General features: G+C 47.7%; 1 protein-coding gene across 1 annotated transcript in view; it reads right to left on the bottom strand.

The window, feature by feature from the left end:
- Positions 1-26,702, bottom strand: part of LOC101734278 (perilipin-2-like) — a 50,750-nt gene that overhangs the window by 11,791 nt on the left and 12,257 nt on the right. The gene's annotated exons all lie outside the window — the stretch shown is intronic.

The raw sequence follows: 26,702 nt of genomic DNA, 5'->3' as shown, positions 1-26,702 counted from the left end.
ATGAGATACGCCGGCCTGTCCCTATTATAGGGGCAATTAGCTATGAGATACGCGGCCTGTCCCTATTATAGGGGCAATTAGCTATGAGATACGCCGGCCTGTCCCTATTATAGGGGCAATTAGCTATGAGATACCCCGGCCTGTCCCTATTATAGGGGCATTTAGCTATGAGATACGCCGGCCTGTCCCTATTTAGGGGCAATTAGCTATGAGATACGCCGGCCTGTCCCTATTATAGGGGCAATTAGCTATGAGATACCCCGGCCTGTCCCTATTATAGGGGCAATTAGCTATGAGATACGCCGGCCTGTCCCTATTATAGGGGCAATTAGCTATGAGATACCCCGGCCTGTCCCTATTATAGGGGCAATTAGCTATGAGATACCCCGGCCTGTCCTATTATAGGGGCAATTAGCTATGAGATACGCGCCTGTCCCTTTATAGGGGCAATTAGCTATGAGATACTCCAGCCTGTTCCTATTATAGGGGCAATTAGCTATGAGATACGCCGGCCTGTCCCTATTATAGGGGCAATTAGCTATGAGATACCCGGCCTGTCCCTATTATAGGGGCAATTAGCTATGAGATACCCCGGCCTGTCCCTATTATAGGGGCAATTAGCTTATGAAGATACCCCGGCCTGTCCCTATTATAGGGGCAATTAGCTATGAGATACGCCGGCCTGTCCCTATTATAGGGGCATTAGCTATGAGATACCCCGGCCTGTCCCTATTATAGGGGCAATTAGCTATGAGATACGCCGGCCTGCCCTATTATAGGGGCAATTAGCTATGAGATACTCCAGCCTTTCCTATTATAGGGGCAATTAGCTATGAGATACCCGGCCTGTCCCTATTATAGGGGCAATTAGCTATGAGATACGCCGGCCTGTCCCTATTATAGGGGCAATTAGCTATGAGATACCCCGGCCTGTCCCTATTATAGGGGCAATTAGCTATGAGATACCCCGGCCTGTCCCTATTATAGGGGCAATTAGCTATGAGATACCCCGGCCTGTCCCTATTATAGGGGCAATTAGCTATGAGATACGCCGGCCTGTCCCTATTATAGGGGCAATTAGCTATGAGATACGCCAGCCTGTCCCTATTATAGGGCCAATTAGCTATGAGATACCCCGGCCTGTCCCTATTATAGGGGCATTTAGCTATGAGATACCCCGGCCTGTCCCTATTATAGGGGCAATTAGCTATGAGATACGCCAGCCTGTCCCTATTATAGGGGCAATTAGCTATGAGATACCCCTGCCTGTCCCTATTATAGGGGCAATTAGCTATGAGATACCCCGGCCTGTCCCTATTATAGGGGCATTTAGCTATGAGATACCCCGGCCTGTCCCTATTATAGGGGCAATTAGCTATGAGATACCCCGGCCTGTCCCATTATAGGGGCATTTAGCTATGAGATACCCGGCCTGTCCCTATTATAGGGGCATTTAGCTATGAGATACGCCGGCCTCTCCCTATTATAGGGGCAATTAGCTATGAGATACCCCGGCCTGTCCCTATTATAGGGGCAATTAGCTATGAGATACGCCGGCCTGTCCCTATTATAGGGGCAATTAGCTATGAGATACCCGGCCTGTCCCTATTATAGGGGCAATTAGCTATGAGATACCCCGGCCTGTCCCTATTATAGGGGCAATTAGCTACGAGATACCCCGGCCTGTCCCTATTATAGGGGCAATTAGCTATGAGATACTCCAGCCTGTTCCTATTATAGGGGCCAATAGCATGAGTACCCGCCTGTCCCTATTATAGGGGCAATTAGCTATGAGATACTCCAGCCTGTTCCTATTATAGGGGGCAATTAGCTATGAGATACCCCGGGCCTGTCCCTATTATAGGGCAATTAGCTATGAGATACCCCGGGCCTGTCCCCTATTATAGGGGCCAATGTAGCTATGAGATACGCCGGCCTGTCCCCTATTTATAGGGCAATTAGCTATGAGATACGCCGGCCTCCCTATTATAGGGGCAAATTAGGCTATGAGATACCCGGCCTGTCCCTATTGATAGGGGCAATTAGCTAGGAGATACGCCGGCCTTGCCTATTATAGGGGCAATTCAGCTATGAGCATACGCCCGGCCTGTCCCTAATATAGGGGCAATTAAGCTATGAGATAGCGCCGGCCTGTCCCTATTATAGGGGCAATTAGCTATGAGATACCCCGGCCCTGTCCCTATTATAGGGGGCATTTAGCTATGGAGATACGCCGGCCTGTCCCTATTATAGGGGCAATTAGCTATGAGATACGCCGGCCTGGTCCCTATTATAGGGGCAATTAGCTATGAGATACCCCGGCCTGTCCTATTATAGGGGGCAATTAGCTATGAGATACGCCGGCCTGTCCCTATTATAGGGGCAATTAGCTATGAGATACGCCGGCCTGTCCCTATTATAGGGGCAATTAGCTATGAGATATGCAAGGCCTGTCCCTTTATAGGGGCATTTAGCTATGAGATACCCCCGGCCTGTCCCTATTATAGGGCAATTAGCTATGAGATACGCCGGCCTGTCCTATTAAAGGGCAATTAGCTATAGATACCCGGCCTGCCTATTATAGGGCAATTAGCTATGAGATACCCCGGCCTGTCCCTATTATAGGGGCAATTAGCTATGAGATAACGCCGCCTGTCCCTATTTATAGGGGCAATTAGCTATGAGATACGCCGGCCTGTCCCTATTATAGGGCAATTAGCTATGAGATACGCCGGCCTGTCCCTATTATAGGGGCATTTAGCTATGAGATACGCCGGCCTTTCCCTATTATAGGGGCAATTAGCTATGAGATACGCCGGCCTGTCCCTATTATAGGGGGCAATTAGCTATGAGATACGCCGGCCTGTCCCTATTATAGGGGCAATTAGCTATGAGATACCCCGGCCTGTCCCTATTATAGGGGCAATTAGCTATGAGATACCCCGGCCTGTCCCTATTATAGGGGCAATAGCTATGAGATACGCCGGCCTGTCCCTATTATAGGGGCAATTGGCTATGAGATACCCCGGCCTGTCCCTATTATAGGGGCAATTAGCTATGAGATACGCCAGCCTGTCCCTATTATAGGGGCATTTAGCTATGAGATACGCCGGCCTGTCCCTATTATAGGGGCAATTAGCTACGAGATACCCCGGCGTGTCCCTATTATAGGGGCAATTAGCTATGAGATACCCGGCCTGTCCCTATTATAGGGGCATTTAGCTATGAGATACCCCGGCCTGTCCCTATTATAGGGGCAATTAGCTATGAGATACCCCGGCCTGTCCCTATTATAGGGGCAATTAGCTATGAGATACCCCGGCCTGTCCCTATTATAGGGGCAATTAGCTATGAGATACGCGGCCTGTCCCTATTATAGGGGCATTTAGCTATGAGATACGCCGGCCTGTCCCTATTATAGGGGAATTAAGCTATGAGATACGCCGGCCTGTCCTATTATAGGGGCAATTAGCTATGAGATACGCCGGCTGTCCCTATTATAGGGCAATTAGCTATGAGATATGCAAGCCTGTCCCTATTATAGGGGCATTTAGCTATGAGATACCCCGGCCTGTCCCTATTATAGGGGCAATTAGCTATGAGATACGCCGGCCTGTCCCTATTAAAGGGGCAATTAGCTATGAGATACCCCGGCCTGTCCCTATTATAGGGGCAATTAGCTATGAGATACCCCGGCCTGTCCCTATTATAGGGGCAATTAGCTATGAGATACGCCGGCCTGTCCCTATTATAGGGGCAATTAGCTATGAGATACGCCGGCCTGTCCCTATTATAGGGCAATTAGCTATGAGATACGCCGGCCTGTCCCTATTATAGGGGCATTTAGCTATGAGATACGCCGGCCTGTCCTTATTATAGGGGCAATTAGCTATGAGATACGCCGGCCTGTCCCTATTATAGGGGCAATTAGCTATGAGATACGCCGGCCTGTCCCTATTATAGGGGCAATTAGCTATGAGATACCCCGGCCTGTCCCTATTATAGGGGCAATTAGCTATGAGATACCCCGGCCTGTCCCTATTATAGGGGCAATTAGCTATGAGATACGCCGGCCTGTCCCTATTATAGGGGCAATTGGCTATGAGATACCCCGGCCTGTCCCTATTATAGGGGCAATTAGCTATGAGATACGCCAGCCTGTCCCATTATAGGGGCATTTAGCTATGAGATACGCCGGCCTGTCCCTATTATAGGGGCAATTAGCTACGAGATACCCCGGCGTGTCCCTATTATAGGGGCAATTAGCTATGAGATACCCGGCCTGTCCCTATTATAGGGGCATTTAGCTATGAGATACCCCGGCCTGTCCCTATTATAGGGCAATTAGCTATGAGATACCCCGGCCTGTCCCTATTATAGGGGCAATTAGCTATGAGATACCCCGGCCTGTCCCTATTATAGGGGCAATTAGCTATGAGATACGCCGGCCCTGTCCCTATTATAGGGGCATTTAGCTATGAGATACGCCGGGCCTGTCCCTATTATAGGGGCAATTAGCTACGAGATACCCCGGCCTGTCCCTATTATAGGGGCAATTAGCTACGAGATACCCCGGCCTGTCCCTATTATAGGGGCAATTAGCTATGAGATACCCCGGCCTGTCCCTATTATAGGGGCAATTAGCTATGAGATACCCCGGCCTGTCCCTATTATAGGGGCAATTAGCTATGAGATACGCCGGCCTGTCCCTATTATAGGGGCAATTAGCTATGAGATACGCCGGCCTGTCCCTATTATAGGGGCAATTAGCTATGAGATACCCCGGCCTGTCCCTATTATAGGGGCAATTTGGTAGCTGAGTAGATTTCAGTACATTGATGAAACCCCAGCAGCCCTGGCTGAGCCAGTCCCAGACAAAGGGACTATTAGACCCATAGGACATTGCTGATTTTTGGCTCACTGGATACACAGAACTTTGCTTGGCGGGGGAGATATTTTTGTTATTCTTCCTCCCTCTCCCAGGTACCTCACGTGGGGGTAATTATTAACCCCGCTGCTCTACAGGGATGGGATTAAGTGACGGGCCCCCAGCTAACAGCAAACATCCTGCCCTGCTCGTGTTTTTCTCGGAAGTCGAGCGGTAAACAGAGCGTTGCTGAGCTGCGCACCATCCGACGCCATCGCCGCCCCTATGGCAGCACACGCAGCGAGTGGCCTTCCCTGATAGCAGCGATATTGTACAAAAGATCAACAAGAGTTAGTTTCCCATATGAGTAATTGGTATTTTGTGTGTTTATTCACCTTTACCTTCATGCATCCCATATGTACAGTTACACTACCCCAACCTGGCAACTAATGCCCCCTGAGCCATTTATAGACTGGTATCTGGTGTAGGGGGGATAAACACAGTGCAAATTCCATGTATAATACCCCAGAACCCACAGCAGGATAAATACAGTGCCAATTCCATGTATAATACCCCAGAACCCACAGCGGGATAAATACAGTGCCAATTCCATGTATAATACCCCAGAACCCACAGCAGGATAAATACAGTGCCAATTCCATGTATAATACCCCAGAACTCACAGCAGGATAAACACAGTGCAAATTCCATGTATAATACCCCAGAACCCACAGCAGGATAAATACAGTGCCAATTCCATGTATAATACCCCAGAACCCACAGCAGGATAAACACAGTGCAAATTCCATGTATAATACCCCGAAACCCACAGCAGGATAAATACAGTGCCAATTCCATGTATAATACCCCAGAACCCACAGCGGGATAAATACAGTGCCAATTCCATGTATAATACCCAGAACCCACAGCGGGATAAATACAGTGCCAATTCCATGTATAATACCCAGAACCCACAGCGGGATAAATACAGTGCCAATTCCATGTATAATACCCCAGAACCCACAGCAGATAAATACAGTGCCAATTCCATGTATAATACCCCAGAACCCACAGCGGGATAAATACAGTGCCAATTCCATGTATAATACCCCAGAACCCACAGCAGGATAAATACATTGCCAATTCCATGTATAATACCCCAGAACCCACAGCGGGATAAATACAGTGCCAATTCCATGTATAATACCCCGGAACCCACAGCAGGATAAATACAGTGCCAATTCCATGTATAATTACCCAGAACCCACAGCGGGATAAATACAGTGCCAATTCCATGTATAATACCCCAGAACCCACAGCAGGATAAATACAGCGGCCAATTCCATGTATAATACCCAGAACCCACAGCAGGATAAATACAGCGCCAATTCCATGTATAATACCCCAGAACCCACAGCAGGATAAATACAGTGCCAATTCCATGTATAATACCCCAGAACCCACAGCGGGATAAATACAGTGCCAATTCCATGTATAATACCCCAGAACCCACAGCAGATAAATACAGTGCCAATTCCATGTATAATACCCCAGAACCCACAGCAGATAAATACAGTGCCAATTCCATGTATAATACCCCAGAACCCACAGCAGGATAAATACAGTGCCAATTCCATGTATAATACCCCAGAACCCACAGCGGATAAATACAGTGCCAATTCCATGTATAATACCCCAGAACCCACAGCGGGATAAATACAGTGCCAATTCCATGTATAATACCCCAGAACCACAAGCAGGATAAATACAGTGCCAATTCCATGTATAATACCCCAGAACCCACAGCGGGATAAATACAGGGCCAATTCCCTGTATAATACCCCAGAACCCACAGCAGATAAATACAGTGCCAATTCCATGTATAATACCCCAGAACCCACAGCAGGATAAATACAGGGCCAATTCCCTGTATAATACCCCAGAACCCACAGCAGATAAATACAGTGCCAATTCCATGTATAATACCCCAGAACCCACAGCAGATAAATACAGTGCCAATTCCATGTATAATACCCCAGAACCCACAGCAGGATAAATACAGTGCCAATTCCATGTATAATACCCCAGAACCCACAGCGGGATAAATACAGTGCCAATTCCATGTATAATACCCCAGAACCCACAGCAGGATAAATACAGGCCAATTCCATGTATAATACCCCAGAACCCACAGCAGATAAATACAGTGCCAATCCCATGTATAATACCCCAGAACCCACAGCAGGATAAATACAGTGCCAATTCCATGTTTAATACCCCAGAACCCACAGCGGGATAAATACAGTGCCAATTCCATGTTTAATACCCCAGAACCCACAGCAGATAAATACAGGGCCAATTCCATGTATAATACCCCAGAACCCACAGCGGGATAAATACAGTGCCAATTCCATGTATAATACCCCAGAACCCACAGCAGATAAATACAGTGCCAATTCCATGTATAATACCCCAGAACCCACAGCAGGATAAATACAGGGCCAATTCCATGTATAATACCCCAGAACCCACAGCAGGATAAATACAGTGCCAATTCCATGTATAATACCCCAGAACCCACAGCAGGATAAATACAGTGCCAATTCCATGTATAATACCCCAGAACCCACAGCAGGATAAATACAGGGCCAATTCCATGTATAATACCCCAGAACCCACAGCAGGATAAATACAGTGCCAATTCCATGTATAATACCCCAGAACCACAGCAGGATAAATACAGTGCCAATTCCATGTATAATACCCCAGAACCCACAGCAGGATAAATACAGCGCCAATTCCACGTATAATACCCCAAACCCACAGCGGGTAATACAGTGCCAATTCCATGTATAATACCCCAGAACCCACAGCGGGATAAATACAGGGCCAATTCCATGTATAATACCCAGAACCCACAGCGGGATAAATACAGTGCCAATTCCATGTATAATACCCCAGAACCCACAGCTGGGATAAATACAGTGCCAATTCCATGTATAATACCCCAGAACCCACAGCGGGATAAATACAGTGCCAATTCCATGTATAATACCCCAGAACCCACAGCAGGATAAATACAGTGCCAATTCCATGTATAATACCCAGAACCCACAGCGGATAAATACAGTGCCAATTCCATGTATAATACCCCAGAACCCACAGCAGATAAATACAGTCCAATTCCATGTATAATACCCCAGATAAATACAGTGCCAATTCCATGTATAATACCCCACCACAGCAGGATAAATACAGTGCCAATTCCATGTATAATACCCCAGAACCCACAGCAGATAAATACAGTGCCAATTCCATGTATAATACCCCAGAACCCACAGCGGGATAAATACAGTGCCAATTCCATGTTATAATACCCCAGAACCCACAGCGGGATAAATACAGTGCCAATTCCATGTATAATACCCAGAACCCACAGCGGGATAAATACAGTGCCAATTCCATGTATAATACCCCAGAACCCACAGCGGATAAAATACAGTGCCAATTCCATGTATAATACCCCAGAACCCACAGCGGGATAAATACAGGGCCAATTCCATGTATAATACCCAAGAACCCACAGCAGGATAAATACAGCCGCCAATTCCATGTATAATACCCCAGAACCCACAGCAGGATAAATACAGGCCAATTCCATGTATAATACCCCAGAACCCACAGCAGGATAAATACAGTGCCAATTCCATGTATAATTCCCCAGAACCCACAGCGGGATAAATACAGTGCCAATTCCATGTATAATACCCCAGAACCCACAGCGGGATAAATACAGTGCCAATTCCATGTATAATACCCCAGAACCCACAGCAGATAAATACAGTGCCAATTCCATGTATAATACCCCAGAACCCACAGCAGGATAAATACAGTGCCAATTCCATGTATAATACCCAGAACCCACAGCAGGATAAATACAGTGCCAATTCCATGTATAATACCCCAGAACCCACAGCGGGATAAATACAGTGCCAATTCCATGTATAATACCCCAGAACCCACAGCGGGATAAATACAGTGCCAATTCAGTATAATCCCCAGAACCCACAGCGGGATAAATACAGTGCCAATTCCATGTATAATACCCCAGAACCCACAGCAGATAAATACAGTGCCAATTCCATGTATAATACCCCAAACCCACAGCAGGATAAATACAGTGCCAATTCCATGTATAATACCCCAGAACCCACAGCAGGATAAATACAGTGCCAATTCCATGTATAATTACCCCAGAACCCACAGCGGGTAGAATACAGTGCCAATTCCATGTATAATACCCCAGAACCCACAGCAGGATAAATACAGTGTCCAATTCCATGTATAATACCCCAAACCCACAGCGGGATAAATACAGTGCCAATTCCATGTATAATACCCCAGAACCCACAGCAGGATAAATACAGTGCCAATTCCATGTATAATACCCCAGAACCCACAGCCAGATAAATACAGTGCCAATTCCATGTATAATACCCCAAACCCACAGCAGGATAAATACAGTGCCAATTCCATGTATAATACCCCAGAACCCACAGCAGGATTAAATACAGTGCCAATTCCATGTATAATACCCCAGAACCCACAGCAGGATAAATACAGTGCCAATTCCATGTATAATACCCCAGAACCCCACAGCGGATAAATACAGTGCCAATTCCATGTATAATACCCAGAACCCACAGGCGGATAAATACAGTGCCAATTCCATGTATAATACCCCAGAACCCACAGCAGGATAAATACAGTGCCAATTCCATGTATAATACCCCAGAACCCACAGCAGGATAAATACAGTCCAATTCCATGTATAATACCCCAGAACCCACAGCAGGATAAATACAGTGCCAATTCCATGTATAATACCCCAGAACCCACAGCAGGATAAATACAGTGCCAATTCCAGTTAATTACCCCAGAACCCACAGCGGGATAAATACAGTGCCAATTCCATGTATAATACCCCAGAACCCACAGCAGATTAAATACAGTGCCAATTCCATGTATAATACCCCAGAACCCACAGCAGGATAAATACAGTTGCCAATTCCATGTATAATACCCCAGAACCCACAGCAGGGAAGTAAATACAGTGCCAATTCCATGTATAATTACCCCAGAACCCACAGCAGATAAATACAGTGCCAATTCCATGTATAATACCCAGAAACCCACAGCGGGGAATAAATACAGTGCCAATTCCATGTATAATAACCCAGAACCCACAGCGGATAAATACAGTGCCAATTCCATGTATTAATACCCCAGAACCCACAGCAGGATAAATACAGTGCCAATTCCATGTATAATACCCCAGAACCCACAGCACGGGATAAATACAGTGCCAATTCCATGTATAATACCCCAGAACCCACAGCAGATAAATACAGTGCCAATTCCATGTATAATACCCCAGAACCCACAGCAGGATAAATACAGTGCCAATTCCATGTATAATACCCCAGAACCCACAGCAGGATAAATACAGTGCCAATTCCATGTATAATACCCCAGAACCCACAGCGGATTAAATACAGTGCCAATTCCATGTATAATACCCCAGAACCCACAGCAGGATAAATACAGTGCCAATTCCATGTATAATACCCAGAACCCACAGCAGATAAATACAGTGCCAATTCCATGTATAATACCCCAGAACCCACAGCAGAAATACAGTGCCAATTCCATGTATAATACCCCAGAACCCACACCAGCAGGATAAATACAGTGCCAATTCCATGTATAATACCCCAGAACCCACAGCGGGATAAATACAGTGCCAATTCCATGTATAATACCCCAGAACCCACAGCGGGATAAATACAGTGCCAATTCCATGTATAATACCCCAGAACCCACAGCCGGGATAAATACAGTGCCAATTCCATGTATAATACCCCAGAACCCACAGCGGGATAAATACAGTGCCAATTCCATGTATAATTACCCCAGAACCCACAGCCGATAAATACAGTGCCAATTCCATGTATAATACCCCAGAACCCACAGCAGGATAAATACAGTGCCAATTCCATGTATAATACCCCAGAACCCACAGCGGGATAAATACAGTGCCAATTCCATGTATAATACCCCAGAACCCACAGCAGAATAAATACAGTGCCAATTCCATGTATAATACCCCAGAACCCACAGCGGGATAAATACAGTGCCAATTCCATGTATAATACCCCAGAACCCACAGCGGGATAAATACAGTGCCAATTCCATGTATAATACCCCAGAACCCACAGCAGATAAATACAGTGCCAATTCCATGTATAATACCCCAGAACCCACAGCAGGATAAATACAGTGCCAATTCCATGTATAATACCCCAGAACCCACAGCTGGATAAATACAGTGCCAATTCCATGTATAATACCCCAGAACCCACAGCAGGATAAATACAGTGCCAATTCCATGTATAATACCCCAGAACCCACAAGCAGATAAATACAGTGCCAATTCCATGTATAATACCCCAGAACCCACAGCAGGATAAATACAGTGCCAATTCCATGTATAATACCCCAGAACCCACAGCAAATAAATACAGTGCCAATTCCATGTATAATACCCCAGAACCCACAGCGGATAAATACAGTGCCAATTCCATGTATAATACCCCAGAACCCACAGCAGGATAAATACAGTGCCAATTCCATGTATAATACCCAGAACCCACAGCAGGATAAAAATACAGTGCCAATTCCATGTATAATACCCCAGAACCCACAGCAGGATAAATACAGTGCCAATTCCATGTATAATACCCCAGAACCCACAGCAGGATAAATACAGTGCCAATTCCATGTATAATACCCCAGAACCCACAGCAGGATAAATACAGTGCCAATTCCATGTATAATACCCCAGAACCCACAGCCAGATAAATACAGTGCCAATTCCATGTATAATACCCCAGAACCCACAGCAGGATAAATACAGTGCCAATTCCATGTATAATACCCCAGAACCCACAGCGGGATAAATACAGTGCCAATTCCATGTATAATACCCCAGAACCCACAGCGGATAAATACAGTGCCAATTCCATGTATAATACCCCGGAAACCCCACAGCGGGATAAATACAGTGCCAATTCCATGTATAATACCCCAGAACCCACAGCGGGATAAATACAGTGCCAATTCCATGTATAATACCCCAGAACCCACAGCGGGATAAATACAGTGCCAATTCCATGTATAATACCCCAGAACCCACAGCGTGGATAAATACAGTGCCAATTCCATGTATAATACCCCAGAACCCACAGCGGGATAAATACAGTGCCAATTCCATGTATAATACCCCAGAACCCACAGCAGGATAAATACAGTGCCAATTCCATGTATAATACCCCAGAACCCACAGAGGATAAATACAGTGCCAATTCCATGTATAATACCCCAGAACCCACAGCAGATAAATACAGTGCCAATTCCATGTATAATACCCCAAACCCACAGCGGGATAAATACAGGGCCAATTCCATGTATAATACCAAAACCCACAGCAGGATAAATACAGTGCCAATTCCATGTATAATACCCCAGAACCCACAGCGGGATAAATACAGTGCCAATTCCATGTATAATACCCCAGAACCCACAGCGGATAAATACAGTGCCAATTCCATGTATAATACCCAGAACCCACAGCGGGATAAATACAGTGCCAATTCCATGTATAATACCCCAGAACCCACACGGGATAAATACAGTGCCAATTCCATGTATAATACCCCAGAACCCACAGCGGGATAAATACAGTGCCAATTCCATGTATAATACCCCAGAACCCACAGCGGATAAATACAGTGCCAATTCCATGTATAAATACCCCAGAACCCACAGCGGGATAAATACAGTGCAATTCCATGTATAATACCCCAGAACCCACAGCAGATAAATACAGTGCCAATTCCATGTAAATACCCCAGAACCCAGCAGCAGATAATACAGTGCCAATTCCATGTATAATACCCCAGAACCCCACAGGCAGGATAAATACAGTGCCAATTCCATGATAATACCCCAGAACCCACAGCAGGATAATACAGTGCCAATTCCATGTTTAATACCCCAGAACCCACAGCGGGATAAATACAGTGCCAATTCCATGTTTAATACCCCAGAACCACAGCGGGATAAATACAGGCCAATTCCATTATAATACCCCAGAACCCACAGCGGGATAAATACAGTGCCAATTCCCATGTATAATACCCCAGAACCCACAGCGGGATAAATACAGTGCAATTCCATGTATAATACCCAGAACCCACAGCGGGATAAATACAGGGCCAATTCCATGTATAATCCCCAGAACCCACAGCGGGATAAATACAGTGCCAATTCCATGTATAATACCCCAGAACCCACAGCAGATAATACAGTTGCCAATTCCATGTATAATACCCCAGAACCCACAGCAGGGATAAATACAGGGCCAATTCCATGTATAATACCCCAGAACCCACAGCAGGAAAATACAGTGCCAATACCATGTATAATACCCCAGAACCACTGCGGGATAAATACAGTGCCAATTCCATGTATAATACCCAGAACCCACAGCAGATAAATACAGTTGCCAATTTCCATGTATAATACCCCAGAACCCACAGCGGGATAAATACAGTGCCAATTCCATGTATAATACCCAGAACCCACAGGCGGGATAAATACAGTGCCAATTCCATGTATAATACCCCAGAACCAACAGCAGATAAATACAGTGCCAATTCCATGTTATAATACCCCAGAACCCACAGCAGGATAAATACAGTGCCAATTCCATGTATAATACCCCAGAACCCACAGCGGGATAAATACAGTGCCAATTCCATGTATAATACCCCAGAACCCACAGCGGGATAAATACAGTGCCAATTCCATGTATAATACCCCAGAACCCACAGCAGATAAATACAGTGCCAATTCCATGTATAATACCCCAGAACCCACAGCAGATAAATACAGTGCCAATTCCATGTATAATACCCCAGAAAAACCCACAGCGGGATAAATACAGTGCCAATTCCATGTATAATACCCCAGAACCCACAGCAGATAAATACAGTGCCAATTCCATGTATAATACCCCAGAACCCACAGCAGATAAATACAGTGCCAATTCCATGTATAATTACCCCAGAACCCACAGCGGGATAAATACAGTGCCAATTCCATGTATAATACCCCAGAACCCACAGCAGATAAATACAGTGCCAATTCCATGTATAATTACCCCAGAACCCACAGCAGGATAAATACAGTGCCAATTCCATGTATAATACCCCAGAACCCACAGCGGATAAAATACAAGCTGCCTATTTCCATGTATAATACCCCAGAGACCCACAGCAGATAAATACAGTGCCAATTCCATGTTATAATTACCCCAGAACCTCACAGCAGATAAAATACAGTGCCAATTTCCATGTATAATACCCCAGAAACCCACAAGCATGGATAAATACAGTTGCCAATTCCATGTTAGAATTTACCCCCAGAAACCCCACAGCCAGGAGTAAATACTAGTGCCAATTCCTGTATAATACTCCCAGGAAACCCACAGCAGATAAAATACCAGTGCCCAAAGTCCATGTATAATACCCCAGAACCCACAGCAGGATAAAATACAAGTGCCAATTCCATGTATAATACCCCAGAACCCACAGCGGGATAAATACAGTGCCAATTCCATATAATTCCAACACTTTGGATGCATTAGATGTATGTGGGCACAAAGCATACTGGCATTACTCAGGCCTCCCCAAACCAACAATTTTTTTTTGCCCTCTGTCCTGTAACAGGTTAAACACAGCTGCCCCCCTGCAGAGACAGGGGCCCTTGTATCTTTCCACCAATTCTACATGGGTCAATGTTTAACCAGAGGAGAATGTTCCGCCCCAGGAGCTGCGCTCAGGCATTTCGCCACTCTCGGGGAGGTAAAGTGCACAGGGAGGCTTATTGCCCCCTCTAGTTATTGCCCGGGCCCCTGGATTAATATCTAACCCCTTTTTTATTGCTAGAAACTGAATTCACTTCAACACATACTGTCTTTATAAAGTCATTTCTATGGGCTCCTGAGGGCCCCCCCCCGGTGCAGCTGTATATGCTTCCCTGGCACTATGGCTGCCTTTACCCAGGGTGGGGTTCCCCCAAATTACCCTCTACCCCAGGAGACAGATCTAAACTCCGACCCCCCCCGCAGATCGTTGCCAATGGCCTGGCTTGTTTCCAAGGGCCCTAAGGCAGTCTCAGGGCAGTGACGTTACCCCTATTGCCCCCTCAGCTGTCGGCCCATTCATGCAGCAAAGCTATGCCAGGAATGCCAGGAATGCCAAGTATGGCACTCACACCGGGGCAATGTCCCCTACCTGCCCCCTATGGGGCCACTGACTCAGCTCTGTGACTCTCCTTCCTAGGCACCTGCACTAGGAAATCCCATATTGCCCAAACAGCACCCTCTGCTGCTTAGAAATGGATGTGCAGAAAGTGTCATCTGTACAGGGAAAGGCCTTCCAGCAGAGGTGGGACAGGTTGGTTGTTTACAATGTAATTTCCCCTTTAATTGTGGGGATTGGGGGCAGGGCTGGAAGGCGCTATTTCTAATCCAAGACGCGTGGCACAAAGCCTGCTTGGCTGTAATTTAGCCGAGGCTTCAGTCACATGTTAGGCCTCGCTGGCCTTTGTCTGCCTATTGTGTCAGAGCTGCACCGAGCGACTCCCATTGTTGTACCACGCGGGGGCAACGTGCTCCTCTCACGGGTTATTCACGAGTCCGACATCATAGAATAAAGGGGAATAAAGGGGAAGCGTTCCCATAGAACTGATACTGTGAGTTGTACAGGGGTCTGACTTTATAGTGATAGAATAAAGGGAAAGCTTACACTCTAAGGTCCCTATCCCATTCCCATCAGTCCCTGCCCCAGTGAGCTTACAATCTAAGGTCCCTATCACATTCCCATCAGCCCCTGCCCCAGTGAGCTTACACTCTAAGGTACCTATCCCATTCCCATCAGCCCCTGCCCCAGTGAGTTTACAATCTAAGGTCCCTATCCCATTCCCATCAGTCCCTGCCCCAGTGAGCTTACAATCTAAGGTCCCTATCCCATTCCCATCAGTCCCTGCCCCAGTGAGCTTACAATCTAAGGCCCCTATCACATTCCCATCAGCCCCTGCCCCAGTGAACTTACATTCCCATCAGTCCCTGCCCCAGTGAGCTTACAATCTAAGGCCCCTATCACATTCCCATCAGTCCCTGCCCCAGTGAGCTTACAATCTAAGGTCCCTATCACATTCCTATCAGTCCCTGCCCCAGTGAGCTTACAATCTAAGGTCCCTATCCCATTCCCATCAGTCCCTGCCCCAGTGAGCTTACAATCTAAGGTCCCTATCCCATTCCCATCAGTCCCTGCCCCAGTGAGCTTACAATCTAAGGCCCCTATCACATTCCCATCAGTCCCTGCCCCAGTGAGCTTACAATCTAAGGTCCCTATCACAAGAACCAATATAGCGGTTCTGTTCCTTAGAGGGAGCCCCTGGGTTCGGACAGCGCCGCTAAGGGGAATTGTTTTTCCCTATTCCCAGTACTTGGAAGGTGCCGGAACCCTGCGCTATTCACCCTGCTCTCCCCGCCGCCTCGGCCGCCTGTAATTAAATATAATCAGTTCCAGGGAAGCGCCGGAGACTCATGCAAATGGTTCCTAGCAAAGCGCCAAGGCACGGGGTTAACCCTTCCACTGCTGGGAAATCCTTACAGAAAGCATTGGGCTCAGTCTGGGCTAATTACCACCTCTGCTGGCAGTTAGTTACATTACTGATGTATTAATGCACATAAGCAAAGGAATGATCTGGGCACACAATACCCTGCTCTGGGCTTATCCCACCATCCTATTCCCTCCTACTGTACTGACTCCCTGGGTCACATCACTGCCAGCAACCAGACATTGAAGGGTTAATCTTCCCTTGTGCCCCGGTGGCACTGAGAAACGAGTGGGGTCTGGAAGGGTCCCCGAGGGGAGAGGCCCAGCCTGGGAATAATGTTCCTTACATGTTCCATACATTAACTGATCCATAATAAAGGAGAAAAAAACTTGGATCAGAACCAGATGGACCTATTATTTACCTGCCATAGAACCTCCTTACCCACCGCCATAGGGCCTCCTTACCCACCGCCATAGGGCCTCCTTACCCACCGCCATAGGGCCTCCTTACCCACCGCCATATGGCCTCCTTACCCACAGCCATAGGGCCTCCTTACCCACCGCCATAGGGCCTCCTTACCCACCGCCATAGGGCCTCCTTACCCACCGCCATAGGACCTCCTTACCTACAGCCATAGGGCCTCCTTACCCACAGCCATAGGGCCTCCTTACCCACCGCCATAGGGCCTCCTTACCCACCGCCATAGGACCTCCTTACCTACAGCCATAGGGCCTCCTTACCCACCGCCATAGGACCTCCTTACCTACAGCCATAGGGCCTCCTTACCCACCGCCATAGGGCCTCCTTACCCACCGCCATAGGGCCTCCTTACCCACCGCCATAGGGCCTCCTTACCCACAGCCATAGGGCCTCCTTACCCACAGCCATAGGGCCTCCTTACCCACCGCCATAGGACCTCCTTACCTACAGCCATAGGGCCTCCTTACCCACAGCCATAGGGCCTCCTTACCCACAGCCATAGGGCCTCCTTACCCACCGCCATAGGGCCTCCTTACCCACCGCCATAGGGCCTCCTTACCCACCGCCATAGGGCCTCCTTACCCACAGCCATAGGGCCTCCTTACCCACCGCCATAGGGCCTCCTTACCCACCGCCATAGGGCCTCCTTACCCACAGCCATAGGGCCTCCTTACCCACAGCCATAGGGCCTCCTTACCCACAGCCATAGGGCCTCCTTACCCACAGCCATAGGGCCTCCTTACCCACAGCCATACGGCCTCCTTACCCACAGCCATAGGGCCTCCTTACCCACAGCCATAGGGCCTCCTTACCCACAGCCATAGGGCCTCCTTACCCACAGCCATAGGGCCTCCTTACCCACAGCCATAGGACCTCCTTACCCACAGCCATAGGACCTCCTTACCCACAGCCATAGGGCCTCCTTACCCACAGCCATAGGGCCTCCTTACCTACAGCCATAGGACCTCCTTACCCACAGCCATAGGGCCTCCTTACCTACAGCCATAGGACCTCCTTACCCACAGCCATACGGCCTCCTTACCCACAGCCATAGGACCTCCTTACCCACAGCCATAGGACCTCCTTACCCACAGCCATAGGGCCTCCTTACCCACCGCCATAGGGCCTCCTTACCCACAGCCATACGGCCTCCTTACTGAGGCCCTTTGGGATATGGGCCCCATGATTACTGATGGTCCGGATAAATATCTGGACAATTTTAAGCCAATATTTGTCGGCCTCACACATGGGTCAGTTAAGCTGCTGACTCGTTCTGGAGGGGCAAATCCAGCAGCTTTTATCTGCCCACGTTTTTATGGCCAACGTTAGGCAGGGTTGCCTAGCAACAAGCTAACAGTTGGCTTTAGTCGTCTTATCCATCTCCAAGTCCAGGGGGGCTCCCACCCCATCTCATAGTGTTCATGGAATTATGGCCAGTTTGGCAACAATGTTATCCTGACTCCTTGCCCTGTTGTGTGAAGGCCAATCAGCGCCGGTCTCTGTGGAACGAGCTCTTCTATTTTAATAAACAAGATGCAGTTGGGGGGCTCCCCTGGGAACGGCCCTGTTTGTTTTTGGGAACAACATCAAAGAAATACTGTCCCGGACCTACTGTAGCCGAGGGACCTCCCTTCCAGGAATAGGCCGTGGGGCCAGGCAGGCAGGGGCTACGCAGCTGGCTCGTGTTCCCAGACACCTCTGGTCGGGCGGTGGGAGTCTCTTTGGTGTCACGTAGACCCTGCCATATCCAGCTCCGGATCAGAACCAGCGCTGGCACAGGGACTCACGTACAGAACATTAGAGAGATCTTTATCTCTGGGAGCAGATGCAGAGCTTCGTCCTTACGGGACATGATGAGAATTAGAGCCGAATGATAATAAATGCTCATTGCAGGGCACGTACGTCCATCCAAGAGATCCCCCGGTGCTGTGGGGGTAACTGGGGGGAATGGGAGCCCAGTAAGGTCCTGCCCGTCCTGTTCAGCCCATGATCCTACTGTGTGCAGACTGGTGGGGGAGCCCAGACATAAGCCCAGGTTGGACTGGGGTGCAAAGGATTTGCCAGGTCTGATGCCCCAGGGTCCCCTACGCTGCCCCCCCCAGTGTGGTGTGTGTTTCGTGACCAGCGGTAGTGGGGGTAAGAGATCCAGGACTATGGGTACCAGCGCCCCCCACAGTTGCCCCCTACGCTGCCCCCCAGTGTGGTGTGTTTCTGACCAGTGGTGGTGGGGGTAAGAGATCCAGGACTAGGGGTACCAGCGCCCCCCACAGTTGCCCCCTACGCTGCCCCCCCAGTGTGGTGTGTTTCTGACCAGTGGTGGTGGGGGTAAGAGATCCAGGACTAGGGGTACCTGCCTAGTGCCCCCCACAGTTGCCCCCTACGCTGCCCCCCCAGTGTGGTGTGTGGTGACCAGCGGTGGTGGCAGCTGCCTGTTCTGCCGACCCCTAGTTCCGGCCCTGCCGGGGCCCATTCAGAAGCCCGGGGGCCCCAGGGCACCTCCTCTCCCACTCAGGCACCTAATGTGGCTGGAAATGAACGGATCGATAATAACGAGGGGACATTTCCAGCCTAAGGACTGAACTCTGCATCACCTGCAACACCATTGGCCCAGGGTCACATGACTTCCCACAATGAGCCTCGCTCAGGGGGTGGGTCACCTCGGGCGAGGGGGCCATGGACACTCATATCTCATTTCCCATATGGCACAGAGTCACGTGACACAATACAGAGAAGGAATGTTCTGGGCACACAATAAGCTGTACCCCCATACTGTACTGTCTAAGGGAAACACTATGGCACCTCCTACCCATATGTATAAATACAAATATACAGAGAGGGAATGTTCTGGGCACACAATAAGCTGTACCCCCATACTGTACTGTCTAAGGGAAACACTATGGCACCCCCTACCCATATGTATAAATACAAATATACAGAGAGGGAATGTTCTGGGCACACAATAAGCTGTACCCCCATACTGTACTGTCTAAGGGAAACACTATGGCACCCCCTACCCATATGTATAAATACAAATATACAGAGAGGGAATGTTCTGGGCACACAATAAGCTGTACCCCCATACTGTACTGTCTAAGGGAAACACTATGGCACCCCCTACCCATATGTATAAATACAAATATACAGAGAAGGAATGTTCTGGGCACACAATAAGCTGTACCCCCATACTGTACTGTCTAAGGGAAACACTATGGCACCTCCTACCCATATGTATAAATACAAATATACAGAGAGGGAATGTTCTGGGCACACAATAAGCTGTACCCCCATACTGTACTGTCTAAGGGAAACACTATGGCACCCCCTACCCATATGTATAAATACAAATATACAGAGAAGGAATGTTCTGGGCACACAATAAGCTGTACCCCCATACTGTACTGTCTAAGGGAAACACTATGGCACCTCCTACCCATATGTATAAATACAAATATACAGAGAAGGAATGCTCTGGGCACACAATAAGCTGTACCCCCATACTGTACTGTCTAAGGGAAACACTATGGCACCCCCTACCCATATGTATAAATACAAATATACAGAGAAGGAATGTTCTGGGCACACAATAAGCTGTACCCCCATACTGTACTGTCTAAGGGAAACACTATGGCACCCCCTACCCATATGTATAAATACAAATATACAGAGAGGGAATGTTCTGGGCACACAATAAGCTGTACCCCCATACTGTACTGTCTAAGGGAAACACTATGGCACCCCCTACCCATATGTATAAATACAAATATACAGAGAGGGAATGTTCTGGGCACACAATAAGCTGTACCCCCATACTGTACTGTCTAAGGGAAACACTATGGCACCCCCTACCCATATGTATAAATACAAATATACAGAGAAGGAATGTTCTGGGCACACAATAAGCTGTACCCCCATACTGTACTGTGTAAGGGAAACACTATGGCACCCCCTACCCATATGTATAAATACAAATATACAGAGAAGGAATGTTCTGGGCACACAATAAGCTGTACCCCTATACTGTACTGTCTAAGGGAAACACTATGGCACCCCCTACCCATATGTATAAATACAAATATACAGAGAGGGAATGTTCTGGGCATACAATAAGCTGTACCCTCATACTGTACTGTCTAAGGGAAACACTATGGCACCTCCTACCCATATGTATAAATACAAATATACAGAGAGGGAATGTTCTAGGCACACAATAAGCTGTACCCCCATACTGTACTGTCTAAGGGAAACACTATGGCACCCCCTACCCATATGTATAAATACAAATATACAGAGAGGGAATGTTCTGGGCACACAATAAGCTGTACCCCCATACTGTACTGTCTAAGGGAAACACTATGGCACCCCCTACCCATATGTATAAATACAAATATACAGAGAGGGAATGTTCTAGGCACACAATAAGCTGTACCCCCATACTGTACTGTCTAAGGGAAACACTATGGCACCTCCTACCCATATGTATAAATACAAATATACAGAGAAGGAATGTTCTGGGCACACAATAAGCTGTACCCCCATACTGTACTGTCTAAGGGAAACACTATGGCACCCCCTACCCATATGTATAAATACAAATATACAGAGAAGGAATGTTCTGGGCACACAATAAGCTGTACCCCCATACTGTACTGTCTAAGGGAAACACTATGGCACCCCCTACCCATATGTATAAATACAAATATACAGAGAAGGAATGTTCTGGGCACACAATAAGCTGTACTCCCATACTGAGAGGAGGTGTGTGTGTGAGCTCCAGACTGTGAGGGTTTCCCAGGCCCTTTTTGGGTCTGGGAGGAGTGCTTTTTACCTGCAAACTTTGCAGGTTGTGAGGATTTCTCTCAGGAGAATTATTTTTTCTGCAATTTCCCCAAAAAAACTTTCCTCAAAAGAATGAGGAAGAAAGTTGTGGTAACTCCGGGTAAAGGAGTGAGGATCTGCCTGAGATCCAGCAGGAAGGCGGCTCCCCCCAATCTGGCAGCAGCGGCTGAGAGCAGTGAGGTGCGCAAGGAGGTGAAGGCCATGGCTAAAAGTGACAAGGAAGGAGAAAGTACCGGCACGTGCGGCGTTCCATCTGTAATGGAGGTCCCTGAGCGAGCGAACACCCTGGACGACCAAGCCGAGGTTACTGCAGAGAGTTGCAGTTCTGCTGCGGAAAACGGCAGTTCTGTTGCTGGGAGCTGCAGTTCAGAGGCAAGCCAGGAAGCTGGTTTCTGGGTAGGAGGTTGGAAGGTGCAGGTCAAACTGCACATGAATCTCCATGTCCCCAAGCATCTCCCCAATTCCTTCTTTATTGGGAAGGACAGGGGTGTTTGTTTCTACCCCGGCCAACCCAGGGTGTGTTTCAAGTGCGGATCAAACAGGCACTTTGCAGTTAAATGCACAGTTGTAAAGTGCGCCCTCTGTGGTGAGACTGGGCACCCCAGTAAGGAATGCCAGAAAATCCGCTGCAATTTGTGTTTAAAGTTAGGCCACGCCCACAGCTCTTGCCCCGACGCATGGCACAATATGGTGGCAGAATGTTCTAATTTGGAGGAGGAAATGAGCCTCTCAATGGAACTTCTGGAGGAAGGGAATCAAACCTCAGAGGTAGTGGAACCAGAGAGGGAGGCTGTGCAGCCTGAATCCTCTGCCCCAGTTACTAAGGTGATGGGTGGGGCACAAGGGAGGTTACCCAAGGGGAACAGTGGGAAAAAGGAAGGAGAGCAGAGGGTCAGTAAGCCTAGAGGAGAAGGGGAGTGGAGTGTGGCGGGGGGAAAATCCTCAGAGAAAAATAAAAACATTCCCCCAAAAATGACGGTAGCAACAGACAACAGATTTGTCCTGCCAGATGGTAAAACCTGGGGGGATCTCGCTGAGGAAGAGGAGGAGAGGCTGCGGGAGGAGGAGAGGAAAGAGGAGAGGAAAGAGGAGAGGAAGGCTAGGGCCTTGGCAAAGAAGGACAGGAAAAAAAGAGAGAGGAAAGAGAGTGGGGAGGAGAGTCAGGAGGCAGAGTCCCCAGGGGAGGAGGTGGTGGTTGACCTGGAGGGGGCAGAGAGTACCCCAAAAGTTCAGGTGAAAAGAAGGGGTGATGAAGGGGTTGGTGGTAGGCAGAAGCAAAACAAGACCTAATGATGGATCATCCTATCCCATTCCTTACAGCCAATGTCTGTAGCATCAAGAATAGGAAGACCAGATTTTTGGCTTTTGATTTTTTTAGAAAGGTGGAGGCTGAAATCCTTTTCTTGCAGGAGACCAGGCTCACAACCAGAAGTGAGATTTTTGAAGCCAAAAGAGATTGGTGGCACGGGCCCTCCTTTTGGTCTATTGCTGAGGAGCCGGCAGGAGGGGTAGGAATACTTTTCAAAAATGTTCAGGGGTTGGAGATTAAAAAATCATAGAAATCCAGGTTGGGCGTTGTTTGATGCTTGACATTGTATTGCAAGGGAATCTGATCAGATTGATCAATGTGTATGGCCCCCAGGGGCCCTCAGAGAGAAGGGAACTCTTATTAGAGATCAAACCGTACCTGTATACATCAAGTCCAGTCATCTTGGCAGGGGACTTCAACCAAGTCCTGAGGGCAGTAGACAGGACTGGCAGATTCTGTAAATATGAGGGTTCATTTATGAATAAGTTGGCTGAGGATGCGGGTTTAGTAGATGTGGCCACATGGGGGGGTCGGGCAGGCAAACATACGTATTTCTGTGGGCAGAGAAGCAGCAGAATAGATATGATTTTTGTTAAGAAAGGTGAATCTTTTACAGAGGTCTGTGAGAAGGCCGTTGAGTTCTCAGATCACTCGGTACTCTCCTTTCTGTATGGTATCCGGAACCAGCCCAAGATTGGGAGGGGTTTATGGAGACTTGATGTAGGTTCCCTGGAAGGAGAACAGGCAGAACAATCTTTTGAGGATCTGCTGCTGGTGCAGATATCAAAGGTTGAGCTGTATGATTCTCTATCTGTATGGTGGGATGCAGCCAAGGATTCTTTCCGGTCCCTCTTCAAGTCTATCTCTTATAAAAAAGGGAGGGAGAAGGAGAGTAAGTACCAGTCCTTGAGAAAGGAGCTAGAGATCTGTATTTCGGAAGGGGAGGGGGCTGAAAAGCGAAACCGACTCAAGCAACTGATCAGGCAACATCAGTACAGCCGGTACAAGTCTTTGGTTCTGGAAAGAGACTATGGGGCTTCTGTTTGCCCAGATCCTTGCCAGAATTGCAAAGAGGTTGTTGAGAAAAAGCTGGTTGAGGGTCTTTATGACTCCCAGGGTCATTTTCATACGTCAAGGGAGGGGATCTTGGAAGCCGTTAGATCTTACTATGTTGGGCTTTTCAGGGAAAGAGTTTTGGATAAGGGAAAGACCGAGGCTTTCTTGAAGGCGACCCCAGGTCCCAATACTGATCATTTGGATTTTTCCACTTTGGAAGCAGAAATAACACTGGAAGAGGTGATTCAGGCCATAGACAAACAGCAAAAGAAAAAGGCCCCAGGGCCTGATGGTCTAACAGCAGAGTTTTACAAAAGATTTAAAGACAGACTTGCTCCTGTTCTTGTTGAAGTCTTCAATGAGAGTTTGGAGAAGGGTAGTCTTCCTCCCTCTATGGGATACTCTTCCTTGATCCTGCTTTCAAAGGGGAAGGACTCAAGGCATGTTGAGAATTGGAGGCCCATTGCTCTTCTTAACACTGACAGAAAGATTCTTGCAAGAATTCTCTTTTCAAGGCTAAGTAAGTTTGCTGGCACTTTACTATCTTCCTTTCAGTACTGCACAGTGGAGGGACGTAGCATTTTTGGAGCAGTCCTTACAATAAGAGAGGCCTTAGAGAGGTGCAAAGTCCATAAATGGGGAAAGTATCTTCTGACCTTGGACCAAGCAAAGGCTTTTGATAAAGTTAATCACCAATACCTATGGGCTGCTTTGCTGAAATACGGCATTCCGGGTCAGTTTGTCAGATGGTTACAGACTTTGTATCAAGGGGCAAGAAGCTTTCCATTGATTAATGGTTGGAGAGGCAAAGACTTTGAGGTGGGAGCAGGGGTAAGACAGGGGTGCCCTCTCAGTCCACTTTTGTATGTGTTTGCTCTGGACCCTTTCCTAAGAGCATTACAGCATAGTGCATTGGAGGGTGTTCGGTTTCCCTTGAGTCAGCCCTTTAAGTTAGTAGCCTACGCGGATGATGTGACCATTGTTCTGTCTAGACCAGAGGAGGCGTCTATGGTAATGGAGCACATCAGAAGCTACTCAGAGGCCTCTGGGTCTCTTGTCAACCAAGAAAAATCGGAAGCTTTTTGGGTCTTAGAGGAAGAGCCGGGTTTCCAACTAAAAGACTTCCCTGTAGCCCCAGAGAGGGTTAAGATCTTGGGTGTAAAATTTGGGAAGGGCGATGATGCAAAGGCAAATTGGGATGAGAAACTGAATGCCTGTGCAGCAAAGGTTCAGCGATGGAAGGCTTGGAGGCTGACCTATAGGGAAAGGATTAACGTTATCAAGTCTTTCTTGGTCCCTCTGCTTCTGTTTGTCTCTCATATCTTCTTGTTGCCAGAATCTTTCTACGCAAGAGTCCACAGTCTGTTCTTCCAAATGCTCTGGGGGAGCAGACTGAACCCAGTTAAAAGGGGAGTAACTTTCCTGCAGAGAAAGGAGGGAGGTTTGGGCATGCTGTGCCCGGTGGCTTTCTTCTGTGTCATATTCCTCAAATGTAACCTTGGGGGTATGGCTCAGGGGAACGACTCTCTGTGGGAGAGCAGTATTAGGGCCTGGGTATCGCCTTTTATCAAGGACTGGCTGCTCAATGATAGGCTGAAGAGTGTCCGGATAAGAGGAGGTTGTGTCCCACCCCATGTAGCTCAGGCCTTGAAGCTCATTAGGAAGTGGCACATAGGGATGGAGGAACTCAAGTCTGCCCCTAGGAAAAACATTTATTTCAGGATTTTGGAGGTTTTCTTTTGTGTTCCCCTTGCTCTGAGAGACTGCACGAGCGAGACCCTGGCTCTGAGCCTAAAGTTCCTAAACAGTAAGAGACTGCCCAAAAAGTTTCAGGATAATGCTTGGCTCTCCCTCCAGGGGAAACTGTTTGTCAGGGGGAACCTACGGTATCTGAATGTGGGGGACAGGGAATGCCCCTGGGGCTGTGGCACGGATGAGACCCAGGAGCACTTTCTGTTAGACTGTGTCATTACCAAGAGCCTCAAATCTTCCCTGGCAAATACTTTACAGTTGGGTTTTTTGGAGAACTTGAATTATACGGAGATGGCGTACGGGATAGTGGGGCGTGAGTGTGCTGGCGCGGTAACTACGGAAACCCTGTATCTTATAATATCTGTTATGCGCTATTATCTGTGGCATATGCGCTGCAAGTTAACCCTCAGTCAGAAGAGAGAAGCAGTGGGGCAAGTCACAGGGGCAATTGTAAGGGAACTTGCTTTCATTAAATCCAGAGAGACTGAGCGAAAGGCAGAGAATGTTGCACTCTGGGTAAATGTACATTTTCATTTGTGATTCTTCTTTGCTTCTGATTTTCATTGAGTAATAATGTGATGCATTTTTGTTTGCATTTCTGTTTCTGAAATGTTTATATTTTACTTGTAATGTTTTTACTTTCAATAAAATCCC

Source organism: Xenopus tropicalis, chromosome 8, assembly GCF_000004195.4.
Source record: "Xenopus tropicalis strain Nigerian chromosome 8, UCB_Xtro_10.0, whole genome shotgun sequence".
Taxonomy (NCBI): domain Eukaryota; kingdom Metazoa; phylum Chordata; class Amphibia; order Anura; family Pipidae; genus Xenopus; species Xenopus tropicalis.
The sequence above is the reverse complement of the archived record's forward strand: the minus strand, read 5'-3'. Positions and strand labels throughout refer to the sequence as shown.